The following is a 10,842-nucleotide window of genomic DNA, read 5'->3' on the forward strand; positions in this document are numbered from 1 at the left end:
TATGTTGTGCATGTTTGACGTTCTCATAAATCTTAATGACTCTTGCATAGGTAACATCTGCCTTAGCTTAGAACTAGGGAACATGTAAGTTAACTAATTAGGAGAGGCCAAAGAAGCTCTTAATTATGTCTTAGGGGAATAATTGCGAGAAAGTAACTAGTCAAACCTTTTTAGCAGTCAAACTTTGATATGTTGTGTTTAATTTGATTTATCATTAGCCTTGGATAGTTAGAGTATGCTTATTTGAATTGATGGCTGAATGCTTAACATTGCAAGATAGTGTAAAGTGTGTGTGCGTGTGGTGATGTGTGAGTGCGTTTCCAACTCCCAAATCCCTCGTTTAGTTATTCTAATTGATTAATTGAATTGATTTGTTGTTTATTAACCATTCCTTGTGGGATCAACCTTATGCTTGTACGCTTTGCTACTAATGAGATTCGTGCACTTGCGAGTATACTTAGAATCGAATGCATTTTTATTTTGTTTTAAGAAAACAATCAACAAGTTTTTGGTGCCGTTGCCAGGGAATGGTGTCTAATATCAATAAATTGATTTGATTAGTCATTAGAATTATGATATATTAGTTAGATTTGTTTTTGGTTATTTTTTTTAGTTTAAATAAATGCCATGACTTTATAAGCATATTCTCTACTGATTTGGTATTTGCTCTTGTTGATGTTGAGAGCAACAATGGGAAGAAAGAGAAGAAAGGACGTGAGTAGAGGAGTGGCAATGTCAGACTGAAAGACTGTAAACCAAGCACTGATTGAGAGGCAACCCAAGTTTTTGTTTTCAAGAATCCAAAGGAAGTCAATCAAGACCAAGGAGGCTGCGCCTACACTTGGAGTGTCCACACTTGCATGCCCAAGTAAACAATTTTCTTATTTCTGTTTCATAAGACAATTTTTATTTCAGTTGTGTGTTTATTTGGTTTTGGATAATTGCAATTTTCCTTTTGCTTAATTTGAGCATTCATGCATTTTTTTCTTATACATTGAGGGACAATGTATCATTTAAGTTTGGGGGGGAAGGTAGGTGTCATTGGATTTTGCTTTTAGGTTTTTAGTTTTTAAGTTTTGTGAAAATTTTTTCCTTTTTTTTTTGTCTTTAAACTCAGGGTGTCAAACCCACATCAAAATACATCTTTTTTTTAGATTTCATCCACCGTAGTGATGGATTCGAATATTTAGAAGTGTGCGACATTGTTTTAAAAACAAAGTTTTGAGTTTTTTTGTTTATTTTGGGTAGTATTGAGTCCCCAACTAATTGATTTGATTGTATATGATTGTTATGAACATGTTTATTTTGTGTGTGTATTCTGTATTCTTATCTTCCTAATAGTGTTCCATAACATATCTTGCAATTCTATGTCATTAAGCCTTGTTGATATGAATTTAGGTAGTGATTTGAATGACTAATGATTTTTTATGCATGATAGAGTAGATTTGCATGACCTAAGTGAGTTGTGAGCCTTGATCTTAAATTCTTGAGTATTGCGCGCCATTCTAATTCTATTATTGTCATATAAGTTGTTGCTTTGATTTCATTATCTTTCATTTGATCAATTGCTTGGAATTTACATAATCTTGAATCAATGAACTAGTACTCTTTTCTTGTTTTCACAAAGCATGTTATATTTACATGAATCTTGAGAAATGAAATTAGGCCTTATTTGTGTAATCCATAGCCTAAAAGCCTATCCATTATTTGTTTTATCCTTAGTAACCCATTTTGAGCCTATTAAGCCGTTTTCTAGTTACCCCACACCAAACCCGAAGTTTGGGGGTGTTATACCTCTTCCAACTGTTTTACCCTATCTATGGTATTGCAATGTGTTTATATATTGATTGAGGTGGAAAAGAAATGAAAATGCATAGCCTATACAAAAATGTGCTAAAAGAGTATGTATGCCGTGCCCAAAGAAAAAAAAAAGAAAAAAAAAGAAAAGAAAGAAAGAGATGGGACGGTTTCAAAAGAATAAGTGAGTAAAAAGAGTTCAAATTGAGCTATGTAGTGCAAAGAAGCAAGGTATGCCTCAGAATGTTCTATTGTTCTTGCAATTCCATAGTATTTAGCCATTGGTGTTCCTTTCATTTCAATACCTTATCCTAGCCTAAAGCCTTCATTATAATCCTATAAAAGCCCTAGCTGATCTCAAGAGACATCTATTATACTTATGTGGAGTCTAATTGAGAAGGGAGTCTATGGTCATTGATTCCATTTCAAGCACTTTGATTTCTTTCCATATATAAGATCAGTATTTCTTTCTAATGTGCCGTTACTTCATCTACTTATGTGAGCTAATTGCTTCTGATATATAATTCCTCTCACATATATCTTTGAGTGCAAATATCAACCCAATTCTTGAGTGTTTATCATTAAGAGTATGCCATAGTGAAGATTGGAGTTGAATCTATCATGTATAAATTGATTTAGTTTTGTTTATCTAACACTTAAGTTTATGTCAAGGATGGCTTATATGATAATAGAGGTACGAGGTATAGTTATTTGAAATGTTATTAGAATTTGGAGAATACAATTTATATGCCTTACTTTCCTATGTCATTAATGGTTATACGCATGAATTCAATTGTTGAGATGTTTGAGTCGTTTTTAGAGTCTTTTCCTTATTTTATTTGCTTGAGAACAAGCAAAATCTAAGTTTGGGGGTGTGATGAGTGTGCATTTTGCGTCATTTTATGATTCTAATTCCTTAACCTAGAGTGTTAGAACTCGATACTTTTGTGTCTGTTTTTTTTTTTAATTTTTTCTTTTGTGTTTTTAAGTCAGATGAAGCATAAATAGTAAAAGGAGCAAATGGATCCGTTTTGGGACATTTCCTGGTCAAACTAAGAAAAGAGCGGAAATTCTAGTCAAATGAGGATTCCTAGTCACAAGAGGAAACGTAAAGCCTAGAACCATCATTATCAAGTCAGAATTGAGAAATCCTAATTGGAGTAGGAATTCCTGGTTGAACTAGGAAACCTAACCCTACTAGGGAAATGAGTCCTAATGATGTTAGGAATCACTAGGGGCAATATGGTTATTATGAGAAGTTAAAATGGGCAAGAAATCCTACATCTACAAGGAATCTTAGTAAGACTAGGAAAGGTTGGTCAAAGTTAACTCAATCAAGTCAAGATTCCAGAAGCTTCTAGAAGGTATTGGACATCCATGGAATCAAATGGGGTGAAAAAATGAATTCGAATCCAAGAGGGAGAGAGGGGCGAAATTGGAAGTCAAAGTCAATGGTTAAGGGTCAACTATGCCATGTCATAAAGTCAAATGGGCCATGGGCCTAGGAGAAGTCAAAGGGACAAGATGGTGAGGTCGCAGCCCATGCGCAAGCTTGCAGCCTATTCCAAGCTGCCCATATGCCAAAACCCTATAGCAAAACCTAAAACCCATGCGTAAGGAGTAAGTGGCAGGTCACATGCGCAAGCTTAAGGAAACCCTAGCCCATGCTGTGTAGCCCAACTACCTAACCCTAAAAGCTTATGCGCATGCTAGTGTGAACTTAAACCCATGCAGCCCATCACGCGAAGTCTAAGTAGCCAGCAATGCGCAAGTGGCAGCTCATTCCTTGCAACCCTTGCAGCCCGTGCGCAAGCCCATGTGTGTTTTAAGTGAAACCCTAGTAGCCATCTACATGCATGCAGCCCATGAGCAATAAGTGAAGCCCAATGCGTCAGCCTATGTGTCATTTAAAACCCTAGTCCTAGCCGCACACCCCTATGCCTTGCCTCACAAGGAATTCTCACCCTACCTCTATAAATACATCTCATTCTCTCATAATTCAGGGATCCATTAGTTAGACAATTTAGAAAAATTAGACCTAGCTTGCAGTCGAATTGAGAGAGAGAGAGAGAGAGAGAGAGAGAGAGAGAGAGAGAGGGTGGCGCCACTTTTCAGAGAGATTGAGGCCTTGTGCCGCAAGCCCTAGCTCACCTCGCTGTGAATCTCTTTTCTTGTGAAGGTCTCTTTCTTTTTTTCTCTTGTGTCGCTGCCACCCTTGTGATCTTCTTTTATTTTTCTGTTTGGAATTCTAGTTTTTAATTGTTTTGTTTAGTTAGTTTGATTCTCAACATGGATTGAGAATTTATTTATTTCAGTTTTGTTTCTCTATTTTAATTATGTAGTAGTTTATTCTATCTTGTATGTTAAGCCTAGGTTGATTTTCAGATTTGCCATGATTTAACAAATCATTTATCTGTCTCTTGATGAATTGATTTAATGTTTGCACTTATCAAATTCCATTTATCTATTTGAACCTGCTTGCTAGTTGTATGCACTGTTTGACTGATCACCTTAGGGTAATTGCATCTAGTTTATTTGTTAGGTTTAGATGTGAAATAGTCAAAAACACTAAATCATAAGTAACAAGGGAATAATAACTTGTTCTTGGTAATGGTTTTGTAGGAACTCTACATGGAAATAACCAAAGCTTGTATGTTGTACATGTTTGACGTTCTCATAAATCTTAATGACTCTTGCATGGGTAATAGCTGTCTTAGCTTAGTACTAGGGAACATGTAAGTTAACTAATTAGGGGAGGCCTAAGAATTTCTTAATTATGTCTCAAGGAAATAATTGCGAAAAAGTAACTAGCCATACCTTTTTAGCATTTAAACTTTGATATGTTGTATTTAAATTGATTTATCATTAGCCTTGGATGGTTAGAGTGTGTTTATTTGAATTGATGAATTGATGAATTGATGACTGAATGGTTAACATTGTAAGATAGTGAAAAGTGTGTGTGCATGCGTTCCAACTCCCAAACCCCCCGTTTAGTTATTCTAATTGATTAATTAAATTGATTTGTTGTGTATTAACCATTGCTTGTGAGATCGACCTCATGCTTGTACGCTTTTCTACTGATGCGATTCGTGCATTTTCGAGTATACTTAGAATAAAATGCATTTTTATTTGGTTCTAAGAAAACAATCCACAAGTTTTTGGCTCCCACCAATCCTTTGCAGAAAAATCAATACCAACTTGGAGATTTAGAGGAAAGGAAAAAAGTAAGATCAAATAGCTCCTTATTCCTCGATTTCCAAAGATACCAACAACCAAAACAAAAAGGGATATTCAAAGTCAACCCATCTTTACTAGTTATCTAGGAAAGAAGGTTGATCCTTAATTAATCATCAAAGACCAAACCACCAGAAAATGAGAAGACATACCAAGACTCTCCCACACCTTCCTGGCTCTATCACACTCATGAAACAAATACTCACATGACTCCATATGAACACCACAAAAATGGTAGATAAAATTAGTGCACATGCCCCGCTTCTAGCTATGGAGATTGACCAAGAGCTTATCTAAGCAAAGCAACCACAAAAATGACCTAATCTTGGGGGGATTTTAAGCTATCAAATAAATTGAAATTGTCAATCATCACGCCCCTTCTCATCCAAAGCAAGCAGGTAAGTAGATCGAATTGAAAAAAGCACTGAAGAATGGCTCCAAATCCACTTGTCCTCGAGATTTTCCTCAAGTGTAACTGGGATAGCAGCAATAACCTGCACCAAATCTTCATGATGAAATTATCTTAAGTTTGGAATATCTCAATATTGACCAACAATGAAATCAACAACAGAAGCCCCTAACTGATCATCACTCAGCGAGACTAAAGAATGCTCTAATAAGAAACCATGGCCAGTCCAATTATCTTGTCATAACAAAGTGTTGCTACCTGTCCCAATCCTACTCACCAAGCCTTGCTTAAGGAGGGTTTATTTTCCCTTTCTTTTTTCTTTTCTTTTATACCTTCTTTCTTTCTTCCAAGAGGAAATTAATTACTAAGGATCCTTCTATTCCAATCTAGTTAAATTAAAATACATCATGGTGCCATCAAATATGGCCCATCAGTTACCCCCTTTTTTGCTATAAGTCCTTTAACTAGGAGAGACAAAAAAACAATTCGAAAATCCTTTTTAGAAATTTTGAGAAGGAAAGAGATTAAATCCCTAATCTCAACTTTTACCTCTATTGATCCTCCGTCATGAGTTCTTCCAAGATTCCTGAAGCCATTCCTTTGAATATCCCCTCCCAAAAAGATGTCGAAGTCGTGATGGTTTCGGATCAAATCCGGCCTAAAAAATATCCCGAACTCCTTGCAGATCGTCTTTGAAGCCTTGCAACAGAAGAAGAATGCCTGAAGTTCAAACGAATCCATCATCCCTACCAAATCACCTTCTGTACCCCCGGTCCTAAAGCTAGGTGTTTATATTGCTACGAAGACGTGGTATATTTGCACTTTCAACCCTTTGAATTCGGTCTTAGGCTTCCCCTGCATCTTTTAATTAGGGAATTTTGAAATTATTTCGAACTCCCGCCTGCTCAAGTTGTCCCAAATATGTACAAAACTATTCTTCAAATCCTTACTCATTGGGACATTTATCGCCTAAAAAGTTTCGATCATAGGAATGATCCTGAAATTACTGTAAGGGATATCATACTGTACCCTATGCAAATCACACCTAAGGGAATAGAGTCTAATATTGAAGAAAATAATATTAGGCTTGAATTTTTAGACTCCCCAAGTTCAAAATTTATTAATAAAATAAGAGAAAAAATAAATAATAAAGAGAAATTCCTATATTATTTAAAAGAAGAAATACAATATAGGAGAATAGAAGACAACTTGCTTCTCCTAATATCCAGAGAAAAATAAATAAATTGCAAGATATGTTTACTCAACAAGTTTGTGCTGAGATTCTTAATGCTTTTTGGGAAAGGAAAAAACATGTAGTAACCGACAAAATCTAGGCCTATTTAGATGAATAGTAGATTGTTAGAAATATGTAAAAAAGAAATCCAAGATTATTAAATAAAAGGTTAATTAAAGAAAGCTCATCTCCTTGGAGTTGTTCAGCTTTCTATGTAGAAAAGGCACCTGAATTGGAAAGAGAAGTTCCTAGGCTAGTAATTAATTATAAGCCTCTTAATGATGCTTTGAGATGGATAAGGTATCCAATTTCAAATCCAAAAGATTTACTAAATAGATTGTGTAATGCTTTAATAATCTCAAAATTTGATATGAAATCAGGTTATTGGCAAATTCAAATTAACGAAAAGGACAGATATAAGACAGCTTTTACAGTTCCCTTTGGACATTATGAATGGAATGTAATGCCTTTTGGTTTAAAAAATGCCCCTTCGGAATTTCAACATATTATGAATGATATTTTTAATGCTTATTCAACCTTCACATTGGTCTATATTGATGATGTGTTAGTATTTTCTAATTCTTTAGAACAACATGAAAAACACCTTAATATTTTTATGAAAGTAATTAAGAATGTGGGCTTAGTTGTCTCTGCAAAGAAAATGAAATTATTCCAAACTAAGATCAGATTCTTAGGACATATGATTGATAAAGGGACAATAACTCCTATTGCTAGAGCAATTGTATTTGTAGATACATTCCTTGATAAATTAAAAGAAAAAACATAATTACAAAGATTTTTAGGAAGTCTAAATTATATTGCTGATTTCTATAAAGAATTAGCTAGTGATAATAGACCTTTATATCAAAGATTGAAAAAGAATTCCCCTGTTTGGAGCAATGAGCATACTCTAGCAGTCAAAAAGATAAAAGCAAAAGTAAGGGAATTACCTTGTTTAGCAATCCCACATCCCTAGGCTTTTAAAATAGTTGAGACAGATGCCTCAGAAATTGGGTATGGTGAAATTTTAAAACAAAAATTTAATAAACAAGAACAATTAGTAGATTTACCTCAGGAGTGTGGAATCCGGCACAACATAACTATTCCACAATAAAAAAAGGAAATTTTAGCTATTGTATATATATACACATATATATATATATATACATGGCCCTTCCGTTAAGGGATCCCTTAAATAAGTTTATTAAGGGATCTCTCATGGGGCCCACTCCATAGAGTATTTTTATAATCAGAACCATCTTATTTTTTTGTCTCCATTGAAGAATCATCTTTGCAAAAAATTAGAAAAATCAGAAATCATTTGACCGTTGATTAAATGGTCACAATTTCAAGTGTTTATGGAAAACATTTTGTTCGTCTATTTGTTTCATCACAATTATATATCTTAATGATTTCTGATTTGTCTAATTTTTTGTAGAAATGATCTTTGAATAGACACCAACAAAATAGACGATTCAGATCGTTGAAATACAACATAGAATAGGCCTCATGAGCGATCCCTTAAATAAAATTATTTGAGGGATTCCTTAACGGAAGGGGCCTATATATATAGTCCCAGAAGGATTTAAGTTGCCTAAAGCAAAACCCCAAAATATGTACTTAATCAATTTTAGACGATTATTATATGGGTTAAATCAATCTTGATGAATGTGGTATAATTGTCCTAGTGAATATTTGACAAAATAATGTTATATTAATGATCCTATATGCACTTGTGTTTTTATAAAGAAAAGGAGTTCTGGATTTGCAACATTGGTAGTACATGTCGATGACATGAATTCAATAAGAACTCCTGAATTTGAAATGAAGGATCTCAGAAAAACAAAATATTGTTTCGGCTTCTAGATCTAGCATTATGAAAACGAAATTCTTGTTCATCAGTCAGCCTATATTGAAAAGGTTTTAAACTTTTTAATATGGATATAGCTCACCCATTAAGCACTTCAATGGTTGTCCGGTCTCTTGACACTAAAAAATATACGTTACGTCCTAAAGAGGATAACAAAAAGACCCTTGGCCCAGAAGTTTCATATCTTAGTGCAATATGTGTTTTATTACACTTAGCACAATGTGTCGCACCCCGAACCCCGGGTATGCGACAGAGGCACATTTCGTGAATATCCCAAGAAATTAATATAAATAAACCAGCGTTAATCCCCCAAGGTACTTAAGAAAGGTTGAGCCTTTTTAATTTAAATGGACCAGGTTGGATCAAAGTACTAATTACACAACATGATCTTTTAAGGAAATAATAATAAGATCAAAATAAGTAAGTAAATAAAGATTAACCAACCCGCTAGGGTAGAATAGTTAAATCAACACCCCAAAAAAAGGAATTACCAAAGTATAAGTAAAACTCACACAAGTTTACAAAATGATTAAACCAAAATATCATTGTTCAAAATAGGTTCCAAATGGAAAGCACCCATCGAAAAACAAGATCTGCTGCAAAGCAAAAGACATGACTACAGAGAGACTTTGAGACACCAGACAAGAGAATCCAAGTTGTGCACCCCCTCAATCGAGATCTCCTCCAAGAGGCAAATCTGCATAAGCAAGAGAAAAGAAACAAAACAAAACAAAGAAATTCGGGGGTCAGCATCACATACGATCATAGTTACAGGACTGCCGATCATAGTGACAAGACCGCCGATCATAGTGACAGGATCGCCCTTGGGTGACACCCTGGAACTCAAGGTGATCTTGTGGGGTCCAACACCGATAAGGTGTCGGATTCACTTGTCTCAAAATTCTAGTGATCATTATAGGGAAGTCCAATCTAAGTGGACAATTCAACCGAAAATTTGGAAACATCTCCCCTATAAATTGAACAATTCCACCTGTTAAACAATTGAATTTCACACTTCTATACCAACAACCAACCCCAACCGCAATCCAACAGGGTCTCAGACCCTCACCAAGTATTCAGAGCATAGCTAATAAGGATTTACAATCACTAGTCATTTTTATCAATACAAGAAGCACTTTGATGCCACAATACTAATAGGGTGGAGATGAAAAACTCAAATGCCTCGATGTGGTGTGATCCGACCTCAGCGATCTCTAATACCTGGGGAAAAACGTTGAAACCAAAACGTGAAAAAATAATCTCAATGAGTGGACAAAAAAATAAAGTTTAAAACATTTTCCTTAAAATCATCTTATAAAAGTGCTCATTTTCCTTGAGCTCATTTTCTTTTGAAATCCCCCATTTTTAAAACCATTTCACAAACCTGTTTCGAAATCTCCTGAAAACTGTTGTCGCGCTCAGGGTATGAGAAATACATGTGAACATGAAACACTTATGGATTTTCAAAACCATGCCATGCATTTTATTCAATGATCAATCATGCACTTCATGGTAACTAAATTTATAACTGAAAGTAAAAAAAATGCTAACACGATTTGCTTAAACTGAAAATTTGACTGCTCAATAAATATGATTATCAATTTCTTAAATAATAAAATCTCAAACTGAAACTGATACCGTCAAACTATATATATATATATTTTTTTTTTTTAAAACTGAAATCTTTCCTCTCAAATAATACTCGAATAACTGAAAAATCAATCAAATTGTTCAAGCTGAAAAATATCAAATCTGAATTCAATATTTATATCAACTGAAATCATCTTTGTAAACTGATATCTCAAACACTGATATTGAAAACTCACGCCACACTAGTACCCGTGGAAAAGCTAGTCATATGTGCACGCAGAGCTAATAATGCTAGTCATACACCGTCGACGCCGAGTCATCTCGAGGCGAGTGCGGAACAATATGTAATGCTGGTCATATAGCACCGACTAGGCAAGTGCAGAGCAAATATATATAATGATGGTCATACACCGCCGAGTCGTCTCTAGGCGAGTGTAGAGCAATTTGTACCTGTTAAGTGAGGGTACTAATATGGCGGTTTGAAACCGATTTCCATATCTCAATAAACCTAATCTTAGAAATACTCATCCATATAAAAAATGAAATACAATTCTTTCAATAAATCCGATTAAATAAAATCATTCTCAAATCATGAAAGTTGCTCGATCAAAATCATTTTCTAAAGAAATATAAATTTTAATCATAAACTTCGTAGAACAATACCCAAAAACCATTTCCATAAACCTTTCTTATAAAAATCATGCAATG

The sequence above is a fragment of the Dryas octopetala genome, chromosome 9 (genome assembly GCF_963921425.1).
Source record: "Dryas octopetala chromosome 9, drDryOcto1.1, whole genome shotgun sequence".
Taxonomy (NCBI): Eukaryota; Viridiplantae; Streptophyta; class Magnoliopsida; order Rosales; family Rosaceae; genus Dryas; species Dryas octopetala.